We start from the raw sequence: 9,981 nt of genomic DNA, 5'->3' as shown, positions 1-9,981 counted from the left end.
GAGGAAGCTGCTGGTGGGAAGCAATAAGTGCAGAGTGCAAACCAGCCAGCTGAGAGTCACAGGGGTCTTGCAAGTGAAAAATCAGCAGGTCCCATGGTGTAATGGGCAGCACTCAGGACTCTGAATCCTGGAATCTGAGTTCAAATCTCAGTGGGACCTCCTGGAGATATGTTGCTTTGCTACAAAACACTGAAGCTCAATGTGTTTGGCTACCTTATCTCAGGGTGAACTAGAGTGAGGTTTTCCCCTCCTGCTGGGTGACTGATGCCCACTGGAGATAGGTCTTTGGTCTGGCTGGTTCAATGGGCGGCTATAGGTTGGGGTCCTAGAACTTAAGAGTCTGGCTAGAGATTCCTGTATCAGAGGGGTAGCCGTGTTAGTCTGGTTCTGTAAAAGCAGCAAAGAATCCTGTGGCACGTTATAGACTAACAGACTGTTAGTCTATAAGGTGCCACAGGATTCTTTGCTGCGTCTAGAGAGTCCTGTGGATTGATCATATGGTTGTTTCTCGCTGCTTCACCTGATGCCCACAACTTTGGTCCCTGCAGCTGCCACAGTCTTCCTCTTGCCCATATGGCATTTAAAGGAAGGAGTTCCAGGGCCAGGCTTCACAGTCAGGGCTAGGCAGGAGGGAGGAAGAGTCCCAGGCTGGAGCCCAGCACCTCTCCTCCTCTGGGCACCTGGAGCAGAGGCGGCTGGTGCTGACAGCTCCAAGGGAGCAACCGAGGTCACGGCCAGAGGAGGGGAGGACCATGCCTATGTGTGGCCAGCAGACAGCCACAGAGACACCTGGCCAGCCTGCTCCCTGCCATGCCGAACCCCCACTGAAGACGTGCTTAATCCACTTGCTGATCAGGAGGAAAACCTGTCAAAATCTGTGTGCGAGAAGAACTCACTTGGCTTGGAAGGAGCGAGGAAAACGAGTAAGTGAAAAAAATAACCAGCAAGAGAGAGAGAGTGAAAAGAATGTGAAAGGCAGAGAAAGAAATAAAGGGAGAGAAAAAAACATTAGAAAAAGAAGGAAAGAAAGGAAGAGCGTGAAAGGTAGAGGGGAAAAACGAAAGCAAGATCATACAAGCTAGAGAAGGAAAGGAATGAAAAAGAACGAATGAACCACAAGCGCTAGTTGAAGATGGAATGGGACAGTCAGAGAAAGGACAGACTGACCTATTAAGTAAGGTTGCACCCCAGATTCTCTATGTTGGGGGCACAGGCCTCCAATTTCTGTCCTGGCCCTGCTTGGGGGGGGCATCCATAAGTGCCTATTGGCACCCCCATGCTCTGAGGAGGGGACAAGACCCCCATACCCTCCCCTCGGGACACGGGCTCTCCCCAATCATGACCCCCCTTCCTGCACGCTCCTGGGAATGGGAGGAAGGTTGGGGGAAGGCGTGTGATGAGCAGCACCGTGAGTGTCTCTCTCTGGGGTGAAGGAAGAGGATATTTTTTGTACCAGAAGGACAGAGCAGAGGGTGGGGGCATTTGTGGAGGCGGGGCACACGCCAGAGAGAGGAACTGAACGCAGCCCAGTGTGAGCCCAGTGCCAGTTGGAGCCGAGACATCTACACCTGGAGGACCATCTCTAGAACCTACCTTGATGGTGCCGTCCGTCGCTGCTTCCACACGGAGCTTCCCGCCTAGATCTCCCTGGACGAGGTGAGGTGGTGCATTGGCAAAGGGGGCAGTTTGAGCAGGGTTCTGTGTGTGTGTGTGTGTGTGTGTGTGTGTGTGTGTGTGTGTCTAATTTTGGGAAGTGAAGTCACAAACTGCTGGGACTGGTTTCCTATTGGTGTGACCAATTTTTGCAAAGCTTCCCCTCCCCACACATCTTCTTTTGGCACTAGGGCTTTTTGCGCTGTCGTTGACAAGGCAGAATCAAGGCCCCCGTTGTGCCAGGGGCTGCACAGACACAGAGACAGTCCCTGCCCCAGCTGAGATAAGACTCCATTGGGCCAGGCGCTGCCCAGACACAGCAAGATACAGGCCATGCCCCAGAGAGTTTACAGGCTCCATACCCAAAAAGTGGGAGAAGAAACTGAGGCCCAGGGTCAAACAGCAGCACTGAGAATAAAACCCAGGAGTCCTGGCTCCTCCTGCTCTAACCACTAGACCCCACTCTGCTCCCAGAGTTGGGGACAGAACCCAGGAGTCCTGGCTCCCCAAAGGGGCGGGAGTGGGGTCTAGTGGTTAGAGGAAAGGAAGATGGGTGTCAGGGCTCCTAGGTTCCAGTCCCAGCGCTGGGGTTAGAGTGGAGTCTCCTATGTTAGCACAGGTGGGGCTGGGAGCCAGGACTCCTGGGTTCTTCCCATCCCCCCCGAATCACCTTGCACAGCAGGAGGGGGCTGGGTAGGAAGTGGTGATGGGGTGAAAACTACCAAGAAATGCAAATCCTAGAAGGAGCCTGTGCTAGGAACTGGGTGGTACAGAAACCACGGCCCCCATCCCCACCTCTATCCCCCCCCTTGGCTGGCACTGGATCATGCCCCCTGTGCCCCCCCAATCCACCCCCTGTGAACCCTGGGGGGCAGGGAATAGACATGGTGCTGGGCCCCCCCATCCAACTGAAGTATTCAGTGTCGCAGTGACCCAAGGTGTGTGCACAGAATGGGGATGGAGTGTGTGGATGGATGGATTTCTGCATGTTTTTGTGTATATGTGGTTTTCTGTAAGGGTTTTGTGGGGTGGGGGTGTTATTACAGCTGTGGGGGTTGTGTTTGTGGCTGTGCAAGTATGTGTTCATGTGGCTGGATTTGTGCATGTGTTTGCATCTGTTAGCAGTTGTGTTGATGTTGGCTGGATTTGTGCAGGTGTTTGTGTATATTAGCAAGTGTGGGTGTGTGTGGCTGGATTCATGCATGTGTTTGTGTATGTTTGCAATTGTGTGTGTGTGTGTATGTGTGTGCTCTGCTGCCCTCTTTCAACGCAACAACTGTTTCTCTGTATGTCACAGCCCCCATATGGTCGACCCCGGTGGTGATTTCCCCATCTTACAAGGGCTGGTTGGCCTGACCCTTCTCCCCTCTGCGGAGTGTGGCGGGGGCTGCAGCTCGCCCCCTGTGGGGCAGGAGGGCCAAGGTGCAGGCACTGGGCTCTGATGCACCTGGAGAGCAGCTCTGATGAGGTGGGGCAGGGCGTGTGGTGTCCGTTCTGCGTTGCCTGGTGCTGGGCCATTGCACAATCCCCAGCCACGCCGCACAGCGCGCCCTGAGAGGGAGCAGGGGGCCAAGCAGATGATCCAGCACGAGGGGGAGAGGATGTGTGGTTGGGGGGGAAAAAAGCCTTGGGCTGCACTGGGGGAGTGCAGAGCAGGGGTGACACCCCAGAAACCTGCAGCAAAGGCATGGACAGGTGGGGTGGGTGGATAGAAGAGGCAGCGGGACTAAAATCTAAAAGGGGAGTGTGAGGTCTAGTGGTCAGAGCGGGGGCGGGCAGGTTTGGTGGTCAGAATTCCTGGGTTCTATCTCCAGCCCTGGGAGGGAAGTGGGCTCCAGTGGTTAGCGTGTGTGTCGGGTGGGGAGCCAGGACTCCTGGGTTCTCTCCCTGGCTCTGACTCTCTCTTGTGCAATCCCTCGGCAGTTACCCAACTCACCACCGTGTGGGAGCGAGGGGCTGGGGCCGGGTTGTGACACAGCCCAGAGTCCTGTGCTGCCCCTTTGTTACCCAACCCGGGGCAGGGTGGGGGATGGCCTGGGAGACCCGCTAAGAAAGGCGCTTCTGGTGGGTTTGTGTGTGGGTCACGCTGCCCCCGGCTGGATAGACCCCTCTAGGTCAGAACCAGTCTCAGCCCGGGTCAGACCCTGGGAGCCCAGCCCCCTCCCTGGCCACGGCCATGTCTATTGGTCTCCTGGAAATGTCCATTCTCATTGGTAGCTGTCCAGTGGCAGTGAGTTCCACAGGCGTCGGCACATGCTGTATATGGGGCAGGAGGTCCTTGTGTTGGGAGGAGTGGGAGTGAACTGTGTGCGGTTGTGTCTCTGAGCACAATTGTGAATATTCTGGTGTGTGTGTGATTGTGAGTGTGGCTGGGGGTGTGATTGTTTCTCTCTTTGGGGGTTGGGCTAGCATGCCCCTCGGGGTGTGTTGTGTTTGAGTGTTCTTGGGATTGCGTGAGTCCCTTGTGCGTCAATGTGTGTGTGTGTCACTTGCTGCAGGATACAAAATCCTGCAAAGCCACCACACACACAGACACACACACACACACAGAGCAGGGCTCAGCCCCGCCAGCAGGGGGCAGCAGGGACACACACGTCTCTCCGGGGCCAGCTTGGACAATTTCCCATCACGACCCGGCACAGTGCTGGTGCCCCCACACGGGGGTGGGCAGTAACCGGGCGGGGGGGGGGCAGATGTGCTGGATTCAGAAGGAAACACTTTGGGAAAATCAGTCAAGGTCCTTAGCAGAGCTGAGACACAGACCCAGTGACCACTGCACCACCCTGGCAGGGGAGTGGGGTCGAGTGGTCAGAGCAGGGAGGGGGCTGGGCACCCAGACCCCTGGGTTCTATCCCTGGCTCTGGGAGTGGAGGGGGTCTAGAGCAGGGGGAGTGGGAGCCAGGACTCCTGGGTTCCATAGGGGAGACTGTTTTTTCCTGTGCTTCCCTCCCTAGAGATCCCAGCCCAGGCCCCTAGTGGAGAGTGAGTGGGAGCGGGGGAAGTTGCTCTCCCACTTCAGAAACATGATTGTTGAGAGTCATGATTCAAACCCCTCCCCCAGGGGCTGTGACATCATGCAACCCCCACCACCACCAGAGAAGGGGGGGGTCTAGTTGCACCCACAAGACACCCACTCATGGTTGCAAACCCACCCCCTCCCTGCACCCCGCTAGGACAGGATCTGCTGCTCCCACCTCTTTCCTTTTCACCATGAGCTGCTCCCCGCCAGGCACCACACCCCATTCACACGCCTTGGATCACTATGTAGCTCAGTGGCAATCACTGCCCCGAAGTGACTCCGGTGCAGGCACCCACAGCACGAACTCCCCACACCGGATTCTGTCCACACGCAGAGAATTCTCTCCGCCGGGCTCCTTCGGTTCCTCTCGCTGCTCTCCGTCCTGCCGCCAGACACTGCTCATCTGCATAGCCCCGCCCATGGACACGTGACACCTTCTGTCGTTTCGGTCTCGAGTGAATGAGTCGCCTGCAGAGAGTGAACACGTCACCACACGTCACAGCCGCCGGGTGGGGATTGTCTGTGAGCCCCATGCTGGGGGCGGGGCTTCAGGGAGAGACCCAGCCCCATAGACAGACTGGGGTAGGGAGATATTGGGGGAAGGGAGAGACCCGCCCCCATAGACCCATAGGGACAGGGGATATTGGGGTCAGGAGGGGAGAAGGGGGGTTGGCAGAGACCCAGCCTGGGGTGCAGGGGAAATGGGGTGGGGTGGAGGGAGCTGGGGGAGAGAAGAGACATGTGGGGTGGGGGTGTGTGAAATGTTGGTCCAGGGAATCTGAGTCACTCCCAGGACATGCTGTGCAGGGGGGAGCACAGGGGCAGGGAGAGAGACCCAGCCCCACAGAGCCCCAGAGGGATATTGGGGGCAGGGGAGGGGATGGAGGGAGGAGAGACCCAGCCCCATAGACCCCCAGAGGCAGGAAATGAGGGGAGAAGGGGGGAGGGAGGGATCCAGCCCTATAGACCTGTAGGGGCAGGGAGATATTGGGGGTAGGAGGGGAGAAGGGGGGTTGGCAGAGACCCAGCCCGGGGTGCAGGGGAAATGGGCTGGTTTGGAAGGAGCTGGGGAGGAGAAGAGACACAGGGCAGGACACACATTGGGACAGGGAAACTGACTCACTCCGAATACATGCGGAGCAGGGCAGGGCGGAGGCAGATCATGCTGGTCCCAGGGTAATTTCGGGGGGTTCTGGTTCCCCACTCAGCCGGGGGGCTCCCCTCTGGGCTGAGGAGCCCTGGGGTGGGGCGGGTGCAGGGGCTGGGTGTGTGTGTCAGGCTGGGGGAGCTGCCTGGGCAGAGGGGCTGGAACTGGGGGGGCTGCAGCAGCCCCTGGCTTGACGTGGTTTCCATCACACCCAGGGGTTACAGTTGGTTCGGTGGCTCAGCACCCCCCACTATACAGATTGTTCTGGCACCACTGGCCTAGGGTCACCGTCTAGTGCTCAGGGCCTGCCTGGCTCTCCTAGAGCAGGGCGAGCGCCCAGCTCTCCTGGGGCAGGGCTGGCGAGAGCTCTGGACAGATACTAACAGCGCCCGGGAGCCTGGACGAATATTAGTGGGACAGAGAAGCCTGGGGCAGTTTTATCAGAGAGCAGAAATGAATCCCGCACACAGCACTGGAGCTGCAGTGCTCAGCGCGTGGGCCTGGGTCTCCTGCACAGTCTCCCTCACCCCCCCCCTCGTGGCATAACAAGTTCCCTGCAGAGAAGCAGAGGTGCGGGAACGAGGGCTGCGGCGGGGGCTGCAGCACCCCCATGTCTCACTGTGAAAAGCTCCAGGTGCTGTGGGAACAAAGCCAGCATTATTGTGCGATTCTAGAGAACCCTGGAGCTGTGCTGCCCCTGTGCAGTGTGAGCGGGAATTGCATGTTTTCACAATGCTTGTGAACACCAGGGCCCGTGCAACCATTTGGGCAAACTAGGCGGCCGCCTAGTGGTTGGTGGCGCCTAATAGCCCCCTCAGGCGAGGAGGTGGATCAGAGATGAGCTGGGGGGCACGCGGGGAGGGCTGTCCACAGTAACGGGGCATTGGGGGCGCACAGGGGAACCGTTGCCCACCCCAGCTCACCTCCACTCTGCCTCCTCCGCCGAGCACACAGCCCAGCTCTAATTCTCCTCCAGTCGGCGTCGCAAGCCTGGGCGGGGAGGAGAATTAGAGCGATGCCGGCGTGCTCAGTGGAGGGGGTGGAGCCGAGGTGAGCTGGGGCGGGCTCCCCAGCCAGGCTTAGCTGCCGCAGGCAGGGGCGGCAGGTTATATCTGTGTGCGGTGCCCGGGCTCCAGGAATATTCAGGGTTGGGGGCCCTGCTCCAGCAATATTTGGACCTGGGTCTCTCCCCCGGCCCTGAGCCTCCCCAATGCCCCAAACCCTCATCCCCAGCCAGAGCCCTCATTCCCCCGCACCCTAGTCCTCTGCCCCAGCCCTGAGCCCCCCTGCAGCATGAACCCCTCATCCCCCCGCACCCTAATCCTCAGCCCCAGCCAGAGCCCTCATCCCCCGCACCCTAAACCTCTGCCCCAGCCCTGAGCCCCCCCGCGCAGCATGAACCCCTCATCCCCCCGCACCCTAATCCTCAGCCCCAGCCCTGAGCCCCCCTGCAGCATGAACCCCTCATCCCCCGGCACCCTAATCCTCTGCCCCAGCCAGAGCCCTCACCCCTGCACTCTAATCCTCAGCCCCAGCCCTGAGCCCCCCTGCAGCATGAACCCCTCTTCCCCCGCACCCTAATCCTCTGCCCCAGCCCTGAGTCCCCTCCTGCATCATGAATCCCTCATCGTCAGCCCCACAGCCCTCACCCCTGTATTCCCTCCTATCCCCAAACTCCCTCCCCACAAGGTGCACCCCTCCCCCTTCCCACATACCCCTTCCCAACTCCAAACTCCATTCCAAAGCCTGCACCCTTCACCCCCTCCTGCACACCCACCCCCTGCCCCAGCCCCGAGCCTGCACCCAAACTCCATCCCAAAGCCTGCACCCCTCCTGCACCCTAATCCCCAGCCCAGGATCTGCACCCCAGACCTCCCCCTCCTGAGCCCCCTCCCAGAGCATTAGGCAGGTGGGAGCAGAGTTTGGGGGGGCAGAGTTGGGGGGCGGGTTCTGGGCACCACCAAAATTTCTACAATCTTGCCACCCATGTCTGCAGGAGGTCTCCCCAGGCAGGGTTAGCTGCTGTGGCAGGGGGTGGGGTGGGGAGGAAGTCTCCCCAGGCAGGGTTAGCTGCCACGGGGGGATGGGGGGAGTAGTTGCTGCAGGGGGGCTCCCCGGGTGGGGGGCTGAGTTAGCTGCGGGGGTGGGGGAACGGACAGACGCGGTTAGCTGGGTGGGAGGGTGCAAGGTGGAAGTTTCACCTAGGGCCCAAAACTTCCTTGCACCCGCCCTAGGGCTTTCCGCACCCCTGACAGGCTGATTAGGGCACCTGCAGCCAATCAAGGCAGAGCTAATCAGGGCACCTGGGTTTAAAAAGGAGTCACTTCAGTTTGTGGTGTGTGTGTGTGTGGAGCTGGGAGCAAGAGGCGCAAGGAGCTGAGGCTGTGCTGTGCTGTGCTGTGCTGTGCTGTGCTGTGCTGTGCTGTGCTGTGCTGTGCTGTGCTGTGCTGTGCTGCTGGAGGACTAAGGAGTACAAGCGTTATCAGACATCAGGAGGAAGGTCCTGTGGTGAGGATAAAGAAGGTGTTTGGAGGAGGCCGGGGGGAAGTAGCCCAGGGAGCTGTAGTTGTCAAGCAGCTGTTACAGGAGGCACTATAGACAGCTGCAATCCACAGGGCGCTGGGCTGGAACCCGGAGTAGAGGATGGGCCCGAGTTCCCCCAAACCTCCCAACTCCTGATCAGACACAGGAGGAGTTGACCCAGACTGTGGGTTCCACCAGAGGGGAAGATCACTGAGGGCTAGTCTACACTTACCAGCCGGGTCGATGCGGTGAGTTCGACTTCTCGGAGTTCTAACTATCGCGTCTAATCTGGACGCAATAGTTCGAACTCCGGAAGCGCCGCAGTCGACTCTGGTACTCCACCACTGCAAAAGGCAGTGGCGGAGTCGACCTTGGAGCCGCGGACTTCGATTCCACGGTGTCTGGACGGGTGAGTAGTTTGAACTAGGGTACTTCGAATTCAGCTACGCTATTCACGTAGCTGAACTTGCGTACCCTAGTTCGACCCCTGCCCTTAGTGTAGACCTGCCCTGAGGTGAGCAAATCTGCTAATAAGCGCAGGACCCACCAAGGTAGAGGAGGAACTTTGTCGCAGTCTCTAATTGCAGCATTTTTAAATGATCTGCATGCTGCTTGCAGGCTCCTAACACTTACCACAGCAGCTCCTTTTAACTTCCATTCAACCATCTGTACTTATGCCGATAGGTCGACTTTAGGTCTTTAACTTTGATTGGTAGCTGAGAAGATGGTAAATTGGACAGAAACCTCTTCATTTCCTTGTTATTTCCTGACTTCTTTATTCATTGCTTTTTCCTTATTTCCCTGCAGATTGACTAGATCTGGGTGCTAGCAGGGGGACCTGACAGGCTCCTTATTTTCTGATTTCTTTTGGAAGCATTGAACTTTCCAGGGCACAGTCAGAACCTGGATGCTCATGTAAATGTAACACCTCGTGCTCAGCTTTAGTTCTGTTTCTCAGCTCTTTTGGAAAATCGATCTTTAGTCTGACATGTAGCATCCTTGCATTAGGAGATGGCTAATTAATAAGACCATAAACCTTGGCAATCAAATGGAACCTGAAGTCCACAGAAGAGCCCGAAAGGCCCTTGGGGAGTGGAGTGCAAGTTGAGGAAGACTTCCCTGCACAGCTTCTCTCTCAATTCTCGTTTTCCTATATTGAGCGGAAAAGTCGGGAATCAGCTCAGGGTAGGGTTATACCATATGTGTGCAGTGGTTAGACAAGGAACTGGACTGGTATGGAGCAAAACTATCTTATGTCTGCCTGATGACTGTACGTTTGAGAAGGAGCAGAAAAGAGCATTGGGGCTGTGGTATAGCGCTTGCATAGGCTTTCTTTGGCCTGTTTTGCTGTAAGAGTTAACAGTGAGAGATTGTTAGTCACAAACAGTGAGAGATTGTTAGTCACAGGTCAGTGGGTGGGATTATGCAAATTAGGCATGTACAGGGAAACCTGCAAGAGGAAGGAGGCTGAAAGACTTCTCTGTCTTTGAACAGAATTGTGTGTTAAGGGCTCTTGCTTTGAATTCTTCCGGTGGAGTCACTTCGGGGAAGTGATCATCACTTCGAGTTACCTAGTTATCAAGTGTCGTGAATGGTGTTTGGTGCGTGTCTGGGAGCTCCTCGTGCTGAAGTAGAAAGC

General features: G+C 57.4%; 1 non-coding gene across 1 annotated transcript; it reads left to right on the top strand.

The window, feature by feature from the left end:
• Nucleotides 1-87: 87 nt before the first annotated feature.
• TRNAQ-CUG lies at nt 88-159 on the top strand. Its single transcript has one exon. It is a non-coding gene; the product is annotated as a tRNA-Gln (tRNA).
• The last annotated feature ends 9,822 nt before the right edge of the window (nt 160-9,981 follow it).

Source organism: Mauremys mutica, unplaced genomic scaffold (genome assembly GCF_020497125.1).
Source record: "Mauremys mutica isolate MM-2020 ecotype Southern unplaced genomic scaffold, ASM2049712v1 000629F_np12_subseq_214426:226894_obj, whole genome shotgun sequence".
In the NCBI taxonomy this organism is placed as follows: Eukaryota; Metazoa; Chordata; order Testudines; family Geoemydidae; genus Mauremys; species Mauremys mutica.
Note: the sequence above shows the minus strand (reverse complement) of the source record. Positions and strands in the feature narration are given on the sequence as shown.